At 34.0% G+C, this 19,286-nt stretch overlaps 1 protein-coding gene across 4 annotated transcripts in view; it reads left to right on the forward strand.

Moving 5' to 3' along the window:
* The window catches only part of dimm (dimmed), a 115,032-nt gene that overhangs the window by 94,012 nt on the left and 1,734 nt on the right, over window positions 1-19,286 (forward strand). The window lies entirely within an intron of this gene.

Raw genomic sequence — 19,286 nt, forward strand, 5'->3', positions numbered from 1 at the left:
CATTTTCTTTTGCATGCGCAAAAATTGAAAATATTCCAAAAAATTTGAGAATATTTCAACATTTTTGTGCATATATTTCAGATTATAATATGTATAGTTAGGTTATTAATCCACCCTACCAATTCACACACCTTTATCATTCGTTGATTGAAAGGTTAAAAATGAGTTAAAAAGGAAACCAAATTTGAGTGTTTTTCATTCACATGCCCGCTGAAATTATTCATCAATTTTTGGGCGTATTTTTAAAATGTAAAATTTGGCCAACTTCTTATGAAAAAAAATCAAAGCTGGATGAAATGAACGCCAATGGCTGAAATTTGATTTATGCCTCATTTTCGACTTTCCAAGTCAATTAGTGAAAACTTTGAAGCATTTTTGAACTTCCAACCGATTTTCGCTCCCTCCAATTTTCTAAAAAATGTCACAAATAGAATGAAAATGAAATGCATCACCATTCTTACGTATAAACTAGAATTTACTGTCTTTGAGTCTTTCGATCAATTTAGGCATATTTCCGAAATTCATTTCTTCCAGATTTTTTTTTCATCACGTGTGCCAAAATCGATCGAAAGAGTCAGAAAGATGGTAAATCCGAATTTATGAACGCTACATTTCATTTTGACCCTTCTTACTGTAGGTATTTTATCAGAACTGAAGAATTCAAAAATCTACTGGAAGCTGCAGGATAGCTTGAAACCACTAATTCGCTCAGTGGGTCTAAAGTAGGGTACAAACCAAATTCAGACCCTTTTTCATTTATTCATTTGCGTTCATACTGTAAATTTCCCATTTTTCCAAAAAAATGATCACTGGAAAAATTTTGGATTTTATTTGGCAGAAAGTGATTTTGAAAATAGCCTATGAGCAAAGAGCAATCGAAAAGGTCGAAGAAATCGAAAAAATGCAATTTTATGCACCCAGAATTTCATTTTGACCCCCTGTATGTTTTATACTTACATTTTTTTAAATTGAAGAATCTAAAACTCCGTTGGAAGCTCTCGGCTCGAAACCATCATCAGTGAACTCAGATGGTCGAAAATAGGGCATAAACCACATTTTAGCATTTTATGTCAAGTTTATCAAATTTTAGTTTAAATAATGAGCCAAGTTTATAATTTCAAAAATTTGCAAAAATCGAGAAATGAATTTCAGCAGCTAAATTTTGCGCTGTTACATGATATACCTACTTTTGGGACCCCCTTTTGATTTCTCTCTGTCAAATTTAAAAATAGTTGAGCAGATTAAAACACACAAAATAAATCATATCATTTCGAATCAATTTTGATTTTACAATTTGTAAAACCGTTCATCCGAGCAACAGAAAAAAAAAAAGGAAAATAATTACGATAGTAGGTACGTTTGTGATCGAGAGAAATACATTTATAAAACTTTACCGGAAAATTCATCAGAAAAAAAGCACTCGGATAGCGATAATTTCGTAAATGGATTGTACGCAATTACATCTTCAACAGAAATTAATTGCTCGATATGTAGCTCGGGAGAATTTTTTCCTAAAACACGCACAAAAAAAAGATACATTCGACGAAATTATTCTTTCGTAGATTGTGCTGGTTCTGGGTGTTTTACTAATTATACTTATAGTATATATTTTTTTATTCTTATAATTCATGTCGTATAGGTAGGTGAATCGTGTAAACCTACCTGCCTATACGTAGAAGCTTATTAATGAATCGTACGTACGTACGACCCGCATAAAAAGTTTTAAAGCTATTTTTGAAACGATATGCTTGCCACAATGAACGTTTAAAAATGAAAGTAGGTATAGTAGCAGCGTAATATGTACTCGTACCTTTGGGGAATGGGAAAAAAGTTAAGGCAATCTTGTACCAACGTTAATTCGTTTCCACAAATTAATCGAGTATATTTCGTATATGGTTTAGAGTATAGAGTAAAGATTATGAGAATGATTTAGATTTTTTTTTTTTGTATTTCAATAGTGACAATTATTTTGTATAAACTTGTATGGTAGGTATTTAGCTGAAATGTAGCTGGCGTCTAATGCAAACAATGCAAACAGGAGCAGGCCTATACACGAGCGCATTATTTTTAATAATTTAAAACACGAAGTAGGTACACTGAAAGCAAATTAAATTTCGAGAATTTTTGTACCAGAAAATATTTAGGTAGCTGCAGATCTGCAGGTCTCTTGGTGAAGTACGCGACGAATTAAAATACTGGAGATTCCTCCATTTTGACATATTTTTTTTCAAAAAGAAAAGAGTATAATTCATTTAGTGAAAACTGTTAGGTAGGCACGAGTATACGAGTATATACACAAATACAGAGGACGTATTTTTGTAAAATCTACGCCCGCTGCTTGTTCGAAAATAAACTTAGCGAATCTACGCAGAAATTAATAATATTTCCTTATACCTACTGTGAAGTCATTCAATTTTGAAACATTCCAAGTATTCGTTTAGGTGAATTTGTCTGGGAGGCGATTCGCTAATACCTTTCTTGTATAGCCCACCATCGCGAGGGTAAATTATATTTCGTTCTTTTGAGAAAAATCTTACAAATTCACTTTTTATTTTACAAGGATACAAAGTTAACTTTTTAAACGTAATTTTGAATAAACGATAATACAATAAAGAATCCCTATTCATTTTGTTAACAAGGCGATAAAAAAATTCCGCACAATATGCCTCGTCAAATTGTCATAACAGAAAAATATTAAGAGGGAAAAAACCTACGGAAACTGGGACGCCGTACAATAAAGCAAAGAAAAACCTATAAAAGTTGATAACCATCAATTATGGTTTTTGGCGCAAAAAAAAAATACGATAAATGTCGGATGGGATAGATTTTATTTTACGTACCTGTGTATAATACTGATCCTGAACTATATGACGGTGTTTAGAGAACGTTTTTGATATTCGGATATAGTATTTCTCAAGTGTCGTGTTTTTATTCGACCAGTGAGGAAGAAAATGTTTATATTTTACGTACATGTGTACCTGTACCTATCGCATGCTTCTGATATGATATGCAAATTTATGCTCGGTGATTTTTTTTTCAAATTTTAATTGACGTCGTCCCCTGACCCGAACGTTGATTTATTTTCATTGAAAAACAAGATTCCTAATCTAGATACATACCAATTGGTGAAAAAAAAGATCTAATTATTAAAGTCCCAACGTTCTTATGATGAAAATTCAGTTCTAAAATTCCAAAATTCGCAAAATGATATTCAGCTTTAAAACTCTTTGATGATGGCGTATTTTTTCATACTTTCCCTTTGGATTTGTTTTGTTTGGATTCAAAATTGAATTATGTAAATTTAGGAAATTTGAGGACTCAATGAAGGCGTTGCAAGCGCAGAATCAAAAAAAAAAATTGAAATTCGTATTCACCTGTAGGACCACAATAATCTACGTCGACATTTACATCGACTGTGATTTTTTCCAACACATAATGATGGAAAAGTGATCAATTAGTTATTTAGTAGGAATCTTCTGTCCATAAAGAAGCCACGTTACAATTTTTTAAAAATTGTCTCATTACATATTTCTGACACCTTGACATGCCGTCTGTATGTTGATGTGAAATTTGATGCTCAAAATTTACATCTACAACTCGGTCGACCAATTTTTCAGAATTAAAATTCAGTAAACATTTGAGAATACGAGTATCATCTTGTTTAATGAGGAAAACAAATTTTTTATGGCATTGATGAAATTATTCATTGTTACATAGTTGGAGTTGTCGATGAGATGAGCTCCTTTTCACCTTCTCATTTGGTCCCAAAACAAACTGTAGTCCCATAAGAAACCGTGTAAAAATGGCATGCTTGTGATTCAAATTTCACAAAGTATAAGAAATAATATATTGCCTATTGGTAGAAAAACGTCTTTAAAATAAAAATTCAGACTTTCTTACATCGTCGTTGTGGTTCCATGTCAAATTGCATTTTAGTAGTACCCTAACAGGGTGAGGCGAATGCCTATGCCACAGCAATTATTCTAGAGAATCGACATTGTTTTGAGCTTTCACATAGCAGTTTCCCATTGCTTTCTACGCTATCTAAAAAGTAGCTCATACATCGCTAGCTGGGTTCTTACAACCCTGAGTTCACTAGTTCAGTAATCACTGCTACCTGTAGGTGCTCAAACCAGTTATCGTTTTTGATACCGGCAACAGATTGCGTGCATTTCTGTTGCCTCTGCTGTTCTGGTGCTCTGAGCTTAACATGTAATAGATGTTAAATGCACTACAATGGATACATTACATCATTACCTTAATGACAAATCTGTGTATGTCCATCAAAAACAAAATCGTCTTTTTGCGTCCCTGATAAGACTCTGGGAAGCCCTGAATTGAAAAATTTGCATCCGAGTATGGTTAAAATGCACCACCGAAGATGCACGAAGCTGACCAATGTTCAATCAGAACTCAACAAACCCTTTCAAGCATATCCAAACCTTATCAGTGATGTGTAAAATCATACTTTTTTGTATGGACATACTCGGATTTGGCATTAAGGTAACGACATGTTAATGCCTGCATCTCTGTGGGATTCACACCATTGACTTTTCAGATATGGACTACTAGCGGTACATAAGCCAATGGTCTTGAACATAGTTCATCAGTTAGTCGCGGGTTTGGCTTCTGCGCATGCCCAAATCTGAAAAATGACGTGTGTAACTGTTCCTGGGTGGTATAACGTCACAACAGAGCTGGCGCATGCGCAGATTGCAACCCTCGACTTACTATGTTCAAAACAATAGCCCTATGTTAAGCTTATGGGCCGCTAGCAGTCCATATCTAAAAAGTATGATTCAAAACCACGACCTCTTGTTCAGAAAGCTGTGGCTCAACCCACTACGCTACCGAGCACTTTTCTTACATATCATATGTGTATAAAACTAGCTTTTTTCAACCCAAAATTTTAGAGAAAATTGAAACTGAAAAGTAGAAAATTTACATGCAATCTCATGGAGCGCTTCCGCCAGTTGGGACCAAATGAGATTGTTTTCTTACACACGAGCATACATATGTGTGTTTTACAGCACACAAAGATCTGTCAATTCCCTATTGTCCACAAATACATCAACACCAACCTCGATAAAATTTTCAAAGATTTTCCCAAATTTAGAAAATGACATTTTATTATTGACATTGATATTGTGGATGTAAGGTATTATTTGTTGATGTTGAATTTCACATCAACATTAACATCAACATGTCAACATGAAAATGTATTAGTTCGGTACTCTTAGATAAAGTATTGCTCATGTTTCAATGTAACGAGTTTATGTTCAGCTTCTAGATTGTACCTACTGACTTTCCATCTGTACCTCTCTGAGGTGACCTCCGTGTTAATGCCGCTTTCAGCTTGAGCAATGACCACCTTAGATAAAATCATTTTTTGAAAAAAAATAATAATTTTGAAACTAAAATTTTATAACTCTACATAGCAGAAGATTGACGTAAATTTTGATGTCAATGTTGACCCATCCACACCCATTGCATTTGGATCCCACGTGTCAATGTAAATTTTGATCCTGTGTCCAGCCAATTGTCAACATGAATGAAGATCAGCAATGGTCGATAGTTGCATCGACAATTGACTCAAAACAGGGTTGAAATTCACATCAACGTGTGGGATCCAAAAGGGATGGATGTAGATGGGTTGGTATTTACATGAAAATTAGCATGTTCGTTGTTGTATAGGCAGGGTTTCTAAAAACCATGGGGAGACAAAGAGGGCATTAAAAAGATGACTGACAGCTAACCTACTTGTAGCTGTAACGGTGTGCATAGCTTATTTTGTTATATACTTATGTGCAACTTAGTACTGAAAGCACAACACGATATCAAAAGCACAGCATAATACTGAAAGCTTGAAAGCACAATACAAAACTGAAAGCACAACACAATACAGAAAGCTTGAAAGCATAATGCAATATCGAAAGCACAACGAGATATTAAAAGCACAACACAATATTGAAAATCGACGATTTTGATCCAAATTTGAATTGATGGTGTAGTTTAGTAGCTCAGCGTTTTTGATAAATCGTGAAAAAAATTGACCAAAATTGACCACAATTGACCACTTTAGGCGGGAAAAATGGGGTTTCAAATGATTTGATGGCCATGGAGCAGTTACCACCTCTTGAAAAATTCTGAAAAAAATACCAGTGGCATAAAATAGGTACACTGAAAAATGTAAACATGATTTTTTAAATCGTTTTTCCAGATTTTTGAATCTCCTCCTTATTGATTTGAAATTTTTAAATTAGATTTTTGGGTAGGTAGGTAATTGTTGGTGTCAACAAAATTTGAAAAATGCAGGGTCATTACTCTCAAGCATTTTCAGCTTAACACTACGTTTCAAATTTATTGGTTTAAAGCAGCCAAATCCTGGTCAAAGGTAGTTTCACCCCATTTACTATATTATAGGCCATAACCTTTATTTTGGAAAACTTGGATTTTAAGGAAATTCCAAAATCGTATACTTCTTCTGTATGCTTCAGATCGACGCAAAAATGTGGTAATAGACACGGGTGGGGAAGGGGGTTAATTTCAAAGCATTGAAGAAACTTTGAGTAATTTGTTGTAAAAATTTAAGATTTAAGATTTTTTTTAAATTTGAGATTTTTAATTTAAAAAAAAAAATACCTACACTTTTCAATTTTGTACCTCTGATTCAAGATTCACCCATCGAAACTAAATACAATGCCTTCTAGAGCTCGATCTGAAATTGCTGGAGAAAATAGCAATTTTATTGGAGGCTTCAGAATGGCTTGAAAATAATGGAAATGTATTCAGGAGGGGTGAGGGGTTGATTTTGGTAGGTACATAAACCTGGTTTCAGATTTTCATCTCTATGAGTATGTATTTGTTTTTTTGTTTTTTTTTTTTTTGTAAAAAATTAATGGCTTCTCAAAATTTGATTCCGAGGTTTAGACGAAATGCTTTTTCAGTGAGCCAAATTTATTTCAATCGGAGCGGACGAATTGTAAAGGTTCTTTTGTCAAAAAGATTGTTAGTTTGCAATTTATAAATAACTTTTGACAGATATTGTTTCCATTCTGGTATCGAATAAGTAGCCACGTTTTAAATCCCTCTAAAAAATTTGAAATAATAATGTAAGCAATAAGCATCGGAGGAAAAAATATTGGTAGGTACCTACCTGTTACGCTACTTGAAATATTGATAGGTACTGAAGAAGGTGAACAATTTGTTCAAAATCTAAATTTTATTGAAATAGTTAGAGATGGTTTGTTCTAATTTGAAAAGCTTCGGTAACTTTATAATTGTATTAATATTTGAAGACATTAGTACGACATCAAAAATGCAGGAGACTTTTGAACTAATTTGAATATCTTTAGAATAAAATTAACTTATGATAACAATTTTTGTTTAAACTTCGATGTAAATATTTCAAATGAAGGTATAACTCTCTGCTTATTGTTTTCCTTTCGTTTTCCCTATTTTTTCCACTTACTTTCTTACGCCAAAATAATAATTATTTTGAAACGGCATTTCTTACATTTGACAAAATTATTATTAATTTTACATTTGACGAAACGCATCAAAACATTACAACGCTTTCAGCATTTTTTTGTTTTGTTTTTTGCTTTGCGAAAGGAATGCTTGAGTACGAGTATTGACAAATTTCGGCTATTTTTTTTCTAAAGATATGTTATTTATTTTATTAGGTTATAATACCCCCTCACTTATCTTGCTGGTCAAGTCTTCTAAATCCCTTTCGGTACATACGAGTATTATCTCTGTACTCATATATTTAGACTTTTGATAAGATGTGGAAAAAAATTCGTAACAAATGTGAAAATAATTCAATCTATTAATGAATTAATCACACAAACCTACACGATTGTTTAAAAAATAAACGCGTCTTTAGATAAAATTATCCCTATGTAGTGACAAGTACCTCCATTCAAAAATCCTAATACCGTTTAAATCCTACAACAGTTATCCATCACCGCCGCGGAAAATTCCGAACAAAAATAGCGAAAGCCTACGCAGTTATGTTGTATTTGTAAACTTTCTCAAAATTTTATTTTTGGCATTTGCCTGAAGAAAAACGTACCAGGTGAATCGTCTAACTAAAGCGGACTTTTACGTAGGTAAAAACAGTAGAACACATTCGTTAATATTTCTATAATAATTTGGCCAGCTCTTAACTAAGCATTTTTTCGTATAATATACCAATCGAGGTTTTTTATCCGACAGTTGAAAATCAGCGGTGTTTATAGGCTGCAACCTTTCGTTAGAAATGTGAATTTTAACTTTTTAAATAAGCCTGGATTAGTTTAAGCAACACAAAAAACTTTTCAATACGTTCGGATATTTTTATTTTTGCGGTAAGTGGCGCAGCGAGTTTTTTTTTCTCAATCGTTTCAATGGATGATATTTCGAAAGAAAGTAGAAAAAAATAATACCTTAGAAATGAGAAAACTAAAAAGGGTTTCTTCACATTTTTATGATTCAGTTCGGCAACTTTAAAAGTTGGAAATGGTCGAAGAAATAACTTTCAAAAGGTATTTATGGTATTTCCGGTTGAAACTTTCTCACCAAACAATACGTATCCTAATTACTACTATATGGACTATGGAGGGGAAAAGCTGCTCGTCGAGTACCATAAATGCAATCTGTAAGAATATTTTCTGAAATTGAGTGAAAATGTAAATGTTAATCGTGTCGTGAACACATTCGACATGTTTATCGTGTCCTGTGTCCATTGCGGTGTGGTATTTGAACAAGTGAACCGCAACGTTGTTCGGTTAGATAAAGGTGACAGATTTTAGCATTAGGTACCCCTTACCCAAAACATACCATCAGGATTGATTGCTTTTGTGTTGTGAGGTTTTGAATGAATGTAGGTTAAGCTTTCTGTGATGATATGCGGTCAAACGTCTTGGAACTTGATGATCTGTGCGATGCAATCATTTTCACGTGTAAGGAATTGGAATGAGAGTTTGAATAATTGAAACACGGAAATATGTATGTACATATGTAGAAGCAAGAAACATTATAACAGAACCTTTTAGAACCAGCACTTTTGGAGTAAGAAAAATTTTAGGCGATAAAGCTCATTTTTTTAAATTTTTCGTGAGTTTTTGGAGATTGGAAAAATCCTAAAAAACTTTTTCATGTATCACGGATTTTTTTTTTGAAAAAATTGAACCAATGTGAATTGGTAAGCGCCTAAAACGATTCACAGGGTGCCCAAGAAGCACTGACTGAAGGTGTGAGCGCAAAATTTCAGTTTTGGTCCGATTTGGAATTTCTGGAATAATTTGAAAATTCGTTGGAAGCTCCAAAAAGGTCAAATTGAGGTTGTTTTCGAGTTGCGTGATCGTGCAGACATACCGAACGATATCTAGCCGAAAAAATCGTTCGTTATGTACCTTCTTTGAACATTTGAATTTTCGCTATTTTTCTGGAATTTAATCACATTGCTCAAAAATTCACTTTTGAATAAACACTCCTAAAATTCTTCAATAACCACCTAAAACGGTCGAGAGGATGCTCGATAAACACTCAATCAAGTTACAGGTGCTGAAATTCATTTTTGACCATTCCAGAGCGATTTGAAATGTGTGTAGAAAATCAAAAAATCGCTGGAGGCTCCAGAATGGTCCAAAACTACTAATTGTTTAGGTGTGTGAGTTGAGTTGAATTGAAGGAATCATTTACGTTGGTCAACTTTGCTCAAAAAATGTATACTTCAAGAAAATTACAAACTCAACACATTACCATTTGAAGAAATTGTGGCTCCTGGCGCAGAACCCGCCAACACTGTATATCCTCCAATTTCCGGTTGCGCACTCCATATGATACCAAAAATTAAATTATCAGGGTGATTCATTTCTCATTGAGGATGCCCAATCACTTAAAACTCCAACACATCCTTGTTTTGGGCAGTTCTGGAGCTTCCAGCGATGTTTTAATTTTCTCTAGAAATTTCAAATTGCTCTGATGTGTGGGAATTGAACTGAAGGAATTATTCAAATTGGCTCACTTTGCTCTCAAAAAATTATATTTTCATAAATAAATTTAAAAATCTGTCTTGAAACAGTTTTTTTGAATTTTTAAAATTTTCAAAAATTCGCCAAAAATCCAAAAATGAACTTTGGTCCTTGAAATTTTGGTTGGGGGTATTCCACTCAACAAATATTTTTTCCATACATTCCTTCGTCTGTTTTCTTTGTACAGCCGAATTTTCAGTTTAACCCTTTCACTCTCTTGACACCCTGTAACTGTATGTCTGCTGAAAATAATTTCAAAAAGTGAAAATCTTTTAAAACGCGTAGTTTGCTTCGATTTTCTCTGTGTACAGTTTGGAAATTCTCGTAACGTTGGCATAATACTCGTTAAATGGCTTTCTGGTGAAATGAAGGAAGTGTGCTTTTCCACTTTGACAGCATTAATTAATCTCTTTTTAGTACCATTACATTCATCTTTTCATTTGAGCGTAAAAAAATGTCGATTTGTTAATATTTTTCGACAGTTTGGAGCCCAGCGTGCGTGAAACAAAGCGAACCTGGAATCTGTATTGTTGTGAATTTTTTCTTCTTCTTCTTTTTCTTCTTCATCATGGCCATCATCGTCGTCATCATCGAAGAAAAATATTTCAATTAACGTAATCGACTTTTTTTCTTCTAATTGTTAAAGAAGAAGAAAGTTGAACGGAGTTGCTTTTTGAGGGGTGTTTTCGACATTGCTGTGTTGCTGGATGAAGAAGAAAAAAAAACGATGCTTGTATAATTTTTCGATCCGGGCGAGCTTATATAATGTGCGAAAATTTCGACGATAATTCAATTTAGATGCGAACGCGCGTGAGATCGAAGTTGACAGAAATCAATTTCTCGGTAATATGAAACTTTTTAATTTCTCAAATGAAACAAGAGGCGTATGATCGGCTGGCTGCTGAGAAGTAATCAGTTTTTTAATTTATCACCAAAATGGGAACCCGACATTATATATCGAGAGATGGCGACAACGACGACGGCAGCACGACCGACGCGACGCAGTCGCTTCTGCAACAAGAGTTACTCGTACGTTTACCATACTTTTGCTGTTTCGTATTGTTTAAAAATTTATGTTTTATTTGACAAAGTACGAGTAGGTATACACTACACGCACGCAGGTAGATTCTCCTAGTATATATACCTACGAGTATGTGTGTTGAGCTTTTTTCGTCAGCAGCATTGGAATTTTTAAACGTATAGCAGCTCGACACGATGGCAACAACGTGTACCTGTGCAAAAAGATGTGGGGCAATTATACTTTAATACAGTTATGTGAGTCTTCGGCGATTTCACAAGTTGAAAATTTCACAAAGCGACAAGTTGAAATTAACTTTTCTATGCTTTGTGGTATCGTGCGCAGTTGGACTTTTTTTTCTCCGGCGCGATGTTTCTTTTATAAAGAATTAGTGGGCGACGAGTATATAGATACGCGACAGACGACGTGTGAATATTTATGAAAAGCGAACAGACGTATTAGATATTTGCTTTTGAATTGCATCCGTTACGGGAAATAGGCAATTTGGTGAAGTGATTTGGCTCGAATTACGGCGAAGAATTTATTATCAAGTATAGACACCTTCCGGGTGAATATATACTTTTCAAAGCTGAATTTGTACGAAGGGAAAGGATATTTCAGGGTAAATTTGTAACTACGTGTAACAAAAGTGGTACCACATCTGGTGGAAACATTTTTGAACCGAACAAAGCTAATTCGAAAGAGCATGTAAAAAAATTCAAAAATACATCACAAGCCAAAATTTTAGAGGTTTTTTCGATTTGTTGTGAATTTTTCAAAACCAAATCTGGGCCAAAAAATGCGAAAAAGTCAAAATTTTGTCAAAACCTAGCCAATTTTCCAAAAAATATCATAAAATCTGTCGAAATGAACTTCGTTAGGACCCATAAATACGTTCAGCGATTTTTAATAAACCAGCTGAACCACCTGACCAATTAGATACACGTCAATTTTTCAAAATTAGTTTCTGCCGGTTGAAAACTGAATTATTTCAGGTTTTTAATGTTATAAGATCGCTGAAAAAGGCCCGATCAATTCAGCATGTTTAAATCAAAGAATAAAAAAAATTTTGTTAATGCTTTTCGATTTGATTGGAATGAATCTCGTGGTAATTTCAACTCTCAAAAATGTGCTGGAGGATCCAGAACTGCTCAAAACAGTTCGAAACCGTTTCCAATCGATTCCAGGGGTAGGATAATTTAAGCGTTCCAAGTAAATTGGTGACATTTTGTTTTGTTTTATGTGTTTTTGGCCGTTTGATTTTCAATAACACTAGGCAACAATTTTTGACTTTTTTCGTGTGTTCGGGTTGAAAATGGGCTTAATCGATAGTTTAGACCCTAAAACAAAAAACAGAGTGGGATTTTTCAATTTGAATTGTTTTTGTGGTCAGGAGAGATGATCAAAGTTTCAAAAATGGCCGTTTTTGCCCTATTTCACGAGTTTCTGGCGACACCAGTATTGTTTTTCGAAAAAAACCAAGGTCATATTCGGATTCTACGCACTTTTTTAAGTAAACATCTTTCCCGGATTTTCGATTTTCGAAGTTTCAAGCGCATACGGAAGATTTTCGTTTGTAACACGAAATTTTTACTGCACGAGAACCTCGCCCGCGCGAACACGGTTCCGCGCCACGATTACATCGTGGAGTAACGCCAGCGTCGCGCGCTCCGAGTTTTAAAATATGTTACAAACAAAAATCGTCCGTATGCGCTTGAAACTTCGAAAATCGAAAATCCGGGAAAGATGTTTACTTGAAAAAGTGCGTAGAATCCGAATATGACCTTGGTTTTTTTCGAAAAACAATACTGGTGTCGCCAGAAACTCGTGAAATAGGGCAAAAACGGCCATTTTTGAAACTTTGATCATCTCTCCTGACCACAAAAACAATTCAAATTGAAAAATCCCACTCTGTTTTTTGTTTTAGGGTCTAAACTATCGATCAAGCCCATTTTCAACCCGAACACAAGCATGCCGTTGCCTAGTGTAATTCACCAAAAATCCAAAAATACATTTTAGAACTTGAAATTTTGATTGGTGATGTATTTTCCCATGCTCTTTCGATGTAGCTTTGCATGGTTCGAAATTTTTTCTACCCATGGGTATCCCCTACGCTCCCCCCTCCATGTCAAAAATTCTCATTTTCCATGTCAGAATTTTTCTAAATTTAATAATTATAATACTTCAGCCATTTTTCAAGAAGAAACTGCCACCGAAGCAGTGATTGGTTCCCGTGTCAAAATCTCTCTGCAAAAAGCGTTTGATTTATAAAAAAAACTCCACTTCCCCCTCTGGTCCTTCAACCAACCTTGTTTCTATCGTATCTTCTTTTCAATACCGACCAATATTATACATATACTTACGAGGGATGTAAAAGTTTTTGAATCTGGCCATTGGGAATCGATAGAGAATAACTACCAAATTACACCTCCAGCCAAAATTTCAGGTATTTAAAATTCATTTTTTAATTATGTATTTTTAGCGACTTTTTTTAAACAGAAATTTGGGCCAAAAAATGGCGAACAATTGAAATTTTACCGAATTGATCTTGAAAGCTTAAAGGCTTATATTTAATTTTCGACCTCCCCAAGTTGATAGGCGATAATTTCGAACTAATTTTTGAAACCTTCAGCAAATTTTCAGATTCTCCAGTTTTCGAAGAAAAAAAAACGCTTCAAGTATAGAGTGAAAATGAAATTCAACACCCATAAACTCAGATTTCTCATCTTTGTGAGCCATTCGACCGATTTTGACACATATTTTCGAAAATCTTTTCGTTCCGTCCAAATCCAAAATTGGTACCGTCACAAAATCTAACTACCTTGTACCGTCACAAAATCTAACTACTTTGTAATTTAATATTTTTTTTTTCAAAACCACCAGGAAATACCACTAAATGATTTCACAAATAAGAATTTTGGCGATTTACTCAATTTTGAGGAAAATACTCAGGTAGTTAGATACTGTGATGCTAACCATTGGTACGCGTCACAATATCTAACTACCTTTTTTTTTTTTTTTCGCTGAAAATACTCAGGTAGTTAGATACTGTGATGCATACGCGTCACAATATCTAACTACCTTTTTTTTTTTCGCTGTAAATCGCGGGAGGATGTGTGCGGTGGTTCTCCACTACGACGAGGGACATTCTCGTGATGTTAAGAATGCCAAATCAACGAATCAATCCATTTTATTTTGAAAAATTATGAAAAAATATGCAGGTATGTGTTGTATGAATTCATGTTTTACTTCCTTTTTTTTATTTCAATACCAAGAAAAAATATACTCAAGAAAAAAGATGCCTGTTCAATTTTTCAAACCAAAAAAAAATATTATTCACAGTAATTTTGCCATTACATATAAATCTGTCTTGTAGTATTCAAATTTCAAATTATTCTTTTCCTGTGTTTATTTTATTTTTATAATAATCAACCATTGTATATTTGACAACCTATGGTACAAAAAATTTTAATTTTATACCTGCAAATTTTTTCATAATTTTTCAAAATAAAATGGATCGATTTGTTGATTTGGCATTCTTAACATCACGAGAATGTTCCTCGTCGTAGTGGAGAACCACCACACACATCCTCCCGCGATTTACAGCGAAAAAAAAAAGGTAGTTAGATATTGTGACGCGTATGCATCACAGTATCTAACTACCTGAGTATTTTCAGCGAAAAAAAAAAAGGTAGTTAGATATTGTGACGCGTATGCATCACAGTATCTAACTACCTGAGTATTTTCAGCGAAAAAAAAAAAGGTAGTTAGATATTGTGACGCGTACTACTGGTTAGCATCACAGTATCTAACTACCTGAGTATTTTCCTCAAAATTGAGGGAACCGCAAAAATTCTGTTCCCTCGCCACATTTCTGGCAATTTTGCAATATTTTCAAAAAAAAAATTGCAAAAATTGCGGGTAGTTAGATTCTGTTATATTACCCCAAAATTTTCTATTAATGAAAAATAATTTAAATGAACTACTGTTCGCTCCAGAAGGATTTGAAACCATCACCCATAGATGTGCCGAACGGTTTGTGTGGGAGGGAGGGAGGGAGGGAGGGAGGGAGGGTTCCAGACAGAGAAATTTAGGTGAAAAGTTGAAAATTTTTGAGAAAAATTGGGTGAGTTGAAAAAAGTTGGGAAATTTAGAAAAAATGGGAAGAAATTATTGTGTAAGCAAGGAAAATCAGAGAGTTACCAAAAACCATGGGTTTTTACTTCTTGAATTATAAATTTTCAAAAGTTTTCGCCGCCATTTCGCTCGGGCCAGATCATTTTCCTTTTCCATTCTCTGACCAAAATTGAAGAGTTAAAAAAACTGACTTCTCGCATCAAAAATAATGTTGTTTTACTTTTAAAAAATTATCAATTTTCGAAAGCTCTTGCTCTCGCATATAGTTTTCTAAAAACTGTATTGTTAAAGTTTTTAAACGTTGAAGCTATGAAAATCAACTTTACTTTTTGAATTATCAATTTTTTCAATGCTTTTGCTTTCGCTTCGCTCGAGCAGACTTGAATTCATTTTTCAAAAATTTTCAAAAATGAAAAATCAAGTTCAGAAATTCAAGAAAAATTATCAAATCGATACCTACAGAGTTGGAACCCGTGCAAAAAAGTGCAAAATAACGAAAAAAGGTGCGAAATTTCATTCAAAAATACCAAAATGCACAAAATTTTAGCGTTGAAACTTCTTTTATTGAAAATTATTTTTATGTGCCTCACAATTTCTGAATTATTTCTGATCGAAGCTTTCGAAAATATTCCGAGCTTTTTTTGAATTTGATTTTAAAAGGCTAAAAGGATAAAAAAAACACGAAAAATAAGTCGAAAAAAATACGAATTTTGGATTTTGGATTTCGGTACCCACCTTGCAATAGAACAATTCAAATTTTTTGTCAAGTATAAAAGCATCGTTAGTGAACATTCAAAATTATTCAGCATTCGTGTTTCCAACTCCCCCTTCCGAAATTTGTTCGAACCACGTTTGGCTAATCAGCATGAAAAATTGAAAATACTTGAAAGAGGGGGGGGGTCTGGAGTAAAAAGTTGAAAACAATTTCAGTCTCACCCCCTCCCCCTCCCCCTCCTACGACACATCACTTCGTCACGCCTCGGTCATCACCAATCGACTCGGAAGGTCGAGAATTTGGTACAAAGCAAATTTCAACGTTCTGGGTCTGTTTTGTCAAATTTTGTTTTTTTTTTCATTTTTGTTCCAAATTTTGATTTTTATGAATTTGCCAAAAATCTAAAAATAATTTTAGCTGGCGGTGTAGTATTTGGGGTTCTCTATCAATACCTCTTTGTTCAGTTCAAAACTTTTTGTGCCGATTATTATAGGTAGGTAGGTACCTACTTTCCTTGTGAGGAGTTTTTTTATAACATTTTTTGATTTATGCGGAGTTTATCCCAATTTATTCTCGCCCACAATTCTTCACTCCTCCGTAATCTCTCAGTGCTTAGGATTGGTTGTAAAATATTCCATTTTAAAACAAAATCACTAGTGGTATATAGCCTAATTTAGCGACGAGATGCCCGCGTCTAAACGACAAATTTACGAATACTATATTCCCATTTTTGATAAATTTAATTAAAAATTTCGTCATGCCGGCGTATTATATTAATTAAATCTATATGGGAAAATTAATCAAATTTACGTTCACGTCGGTTTTGTTTTACCTTTACCTATAGCGACCTAGTGACGCGCGCAAAATCCTAATCGTACTTTTATTTCGGGCTCTAAATCGAGGTAATTGAGTGATATTCCGCATTTACCGGTAACATATACCCCTTCAAGTAGATCGAATTTCACTATTCAAAGCTCATAATTATGTTGGTACAGTGAAAACGCTATAGCTAGGCTTTGAATATCAAATTAAGCTCGTACGCGTAGCCTCAGCCTCAGCTTGTACAAGTTCGTGCGCCGTCGAGGTAACTTAAACATTAAAAGTTTTCTGGTGCGGAGATGTTAAGAGTTACAAATTCGCTTTGAAGTACACACGGCTCGCCACCAAAACCGTTCTTATACGCTTTGATAAAGATGGCACCGTGTAGGTATAGTGTTTACCTTCGCTCAAATCAGCTTACTTACTGACAAACACAACAATAACGATTATCGCCTGCGGGGTGTTCGGTAAAAAATACTCGTAGATGTGAGCGTTAATTAGGCAACTTCTACCGATCTGATGTCTGAATGGAACGGTTACATAATCCGCCTGTTCGAAGGGGTTGGCAAACTAGACTGTTGTTTGTAACTTGCTAAGAATTTGTTAAATAGGTGTATATTTCCTTCATTAGTTACCTACAGGCAAAGATACCTTATGTAGGGTAAGGGGAATGTCTGTTAACATTCATAGGTAGCTACATAGTACAGTATACATGTGAAAAGAGTGCACAACTTACTATACGTACTTTGAGGAAAATGAGTGTATCTAGCCTATCGTAGCTTTTGATCTCTTTTTTCATACTAAAAATGACTTTCGCGAGGATGAAAGTGAGATATTTGTTCGTTGATATGATAATATGTACCTATACGTCACACCTGATGCTATGTACCTACCATTTACAATTCAATTTTCAAATAGATGAAAGCATCGCAACATTTTATAAGCTACGATGCTTTTAACGTCGAAGTCACGACGGACAAACCTAGAGTTTTTAGTTATGGGAGTTCTTAAAGGCGCCCATTCGATTTTTGAAGACCATTTGACTCCAACTCCCAAAATGGGCTCTAAAAGGGAGGTACAGAATTGAAAATTTTCAAAAAATACAGTAACATAGGTATCAAAATTAAGGATTTTAAAAATTGAGAATTCATTTTTGAAGATCATTTGATCCGAACCCCCAAAATGGGCACCAAAGGGGAGATACAGAATTGTACATTTTCAAAAAATACAATATGGGTATCAAAACTAGGGTTTTCAAGGACGCAAAATTCATTTTTGAAGGCCATTTGATCTGAAAATTAAAAAATATATATATAGATTCAAAGAAGGACTCAAAAGTAAACCACCAATGCAAATTTCAGCTGTTGAGATTCATTTCTCAATTTTTGGCGAATCGTAAAATTGGACTTGATCCATTATTTTTGATTAAAAAAAATTAAAATCTGATAAAATTAATGTAGAAAGCTAAAATTTGGTTTATATGTACTTACCCTATTTTCGATCTCCCGAGTCGATTGGTGATGGTTTCAAGTCATTCTAAAGCCTTCGGTGGGATTCCGGATTTTCCAGATTTCGAAAAAATGCCATAAATAAGGTGAAAGTAAAATTCAGCCCCTGCAAACTCAAATTTACTAGTTTGTGACCCTTCTAATCGAATTGGGCATATTTTATACGTATAGGTATGTACATATTTTCCTACTCCTATTTTCTCAAGCATTATTTTTGCAAAAAAATCACCGTTCGCGAACGAGTTCGAAAAACGCTGAAGTTTGGTTTGTGTCGACTGTCGATTTAAACCTTCTGAGTCTCAAGTTGACTGTATTTATTGAGCAGAATTTTTTTTGAAAACTGGAGGCTCCAGAATAATAGCGAAAATAAGATATATTAGGTAACATAATTTCAGGCTTCTACGTTAATTTGATCTTTTGATTTTTTTTTCTCATAAAAGATAATACTTGAGCCAAATTTGAAATATCAAAAATTTATCAAAAATCCATAAATGAATTTCAACATTTATGAAATTCGAGCTCGGTAATGGTGTACTTTTGAGGTTCTTTTTTGATACCTCTTTGTCCGGCTAAAAAAAAATTGAAATACCTACAGGATACAAATTTAAATCAATGTCCAAAAAGAGGATTTTGAGAGTTTGCACATTTCAAGATTTCAGAACATTTTTTTGAAGTATTTGGGTCTCAAAAAATACACTTTATTTTACTCATGTTGAATATGACCTTCAAAATATGTTTTTTCATGAATATCCGATTCACATGTAATTTTTGGCCTTTAAAATTGATTGGAGCTGTTTTTGAGGCTTCCAACTCTTTTTGGATTTTTCGTCTTTCGATTTTCATGAAACTATGAGTTATGTAAATTTGGGACAAGCAGAAAGAAATTTCAAAAAAAAAAAAAAAAAAAAAATGCTTACGTCGATTGTAGAGGTTTTCAGTTCTGTGACAATTCATTGTTTCATGATTGAGATGGGAAGAAGGCAAGAGGAAGGACTATGAAAATTTCGAAAAAATCTTCGTTATTTTACTTTAAATTATTCTTCTTCAAACTTGAAGATCAAAAACTCTGT

Source organism: Planococcus citri, chromosome 5 (assembly GCF_950023065.1).
Source record: "Planococcus citri chromosome 5, ihPlaCitr1.1, whole genome shotgun sequence".
NCBI classification, from domain to species: Eukaryota; Metazoa; Arthropoda; class Insecta; order Hemiptera; family Pseudococcidae; genus Planococcus; species Planococcus citri.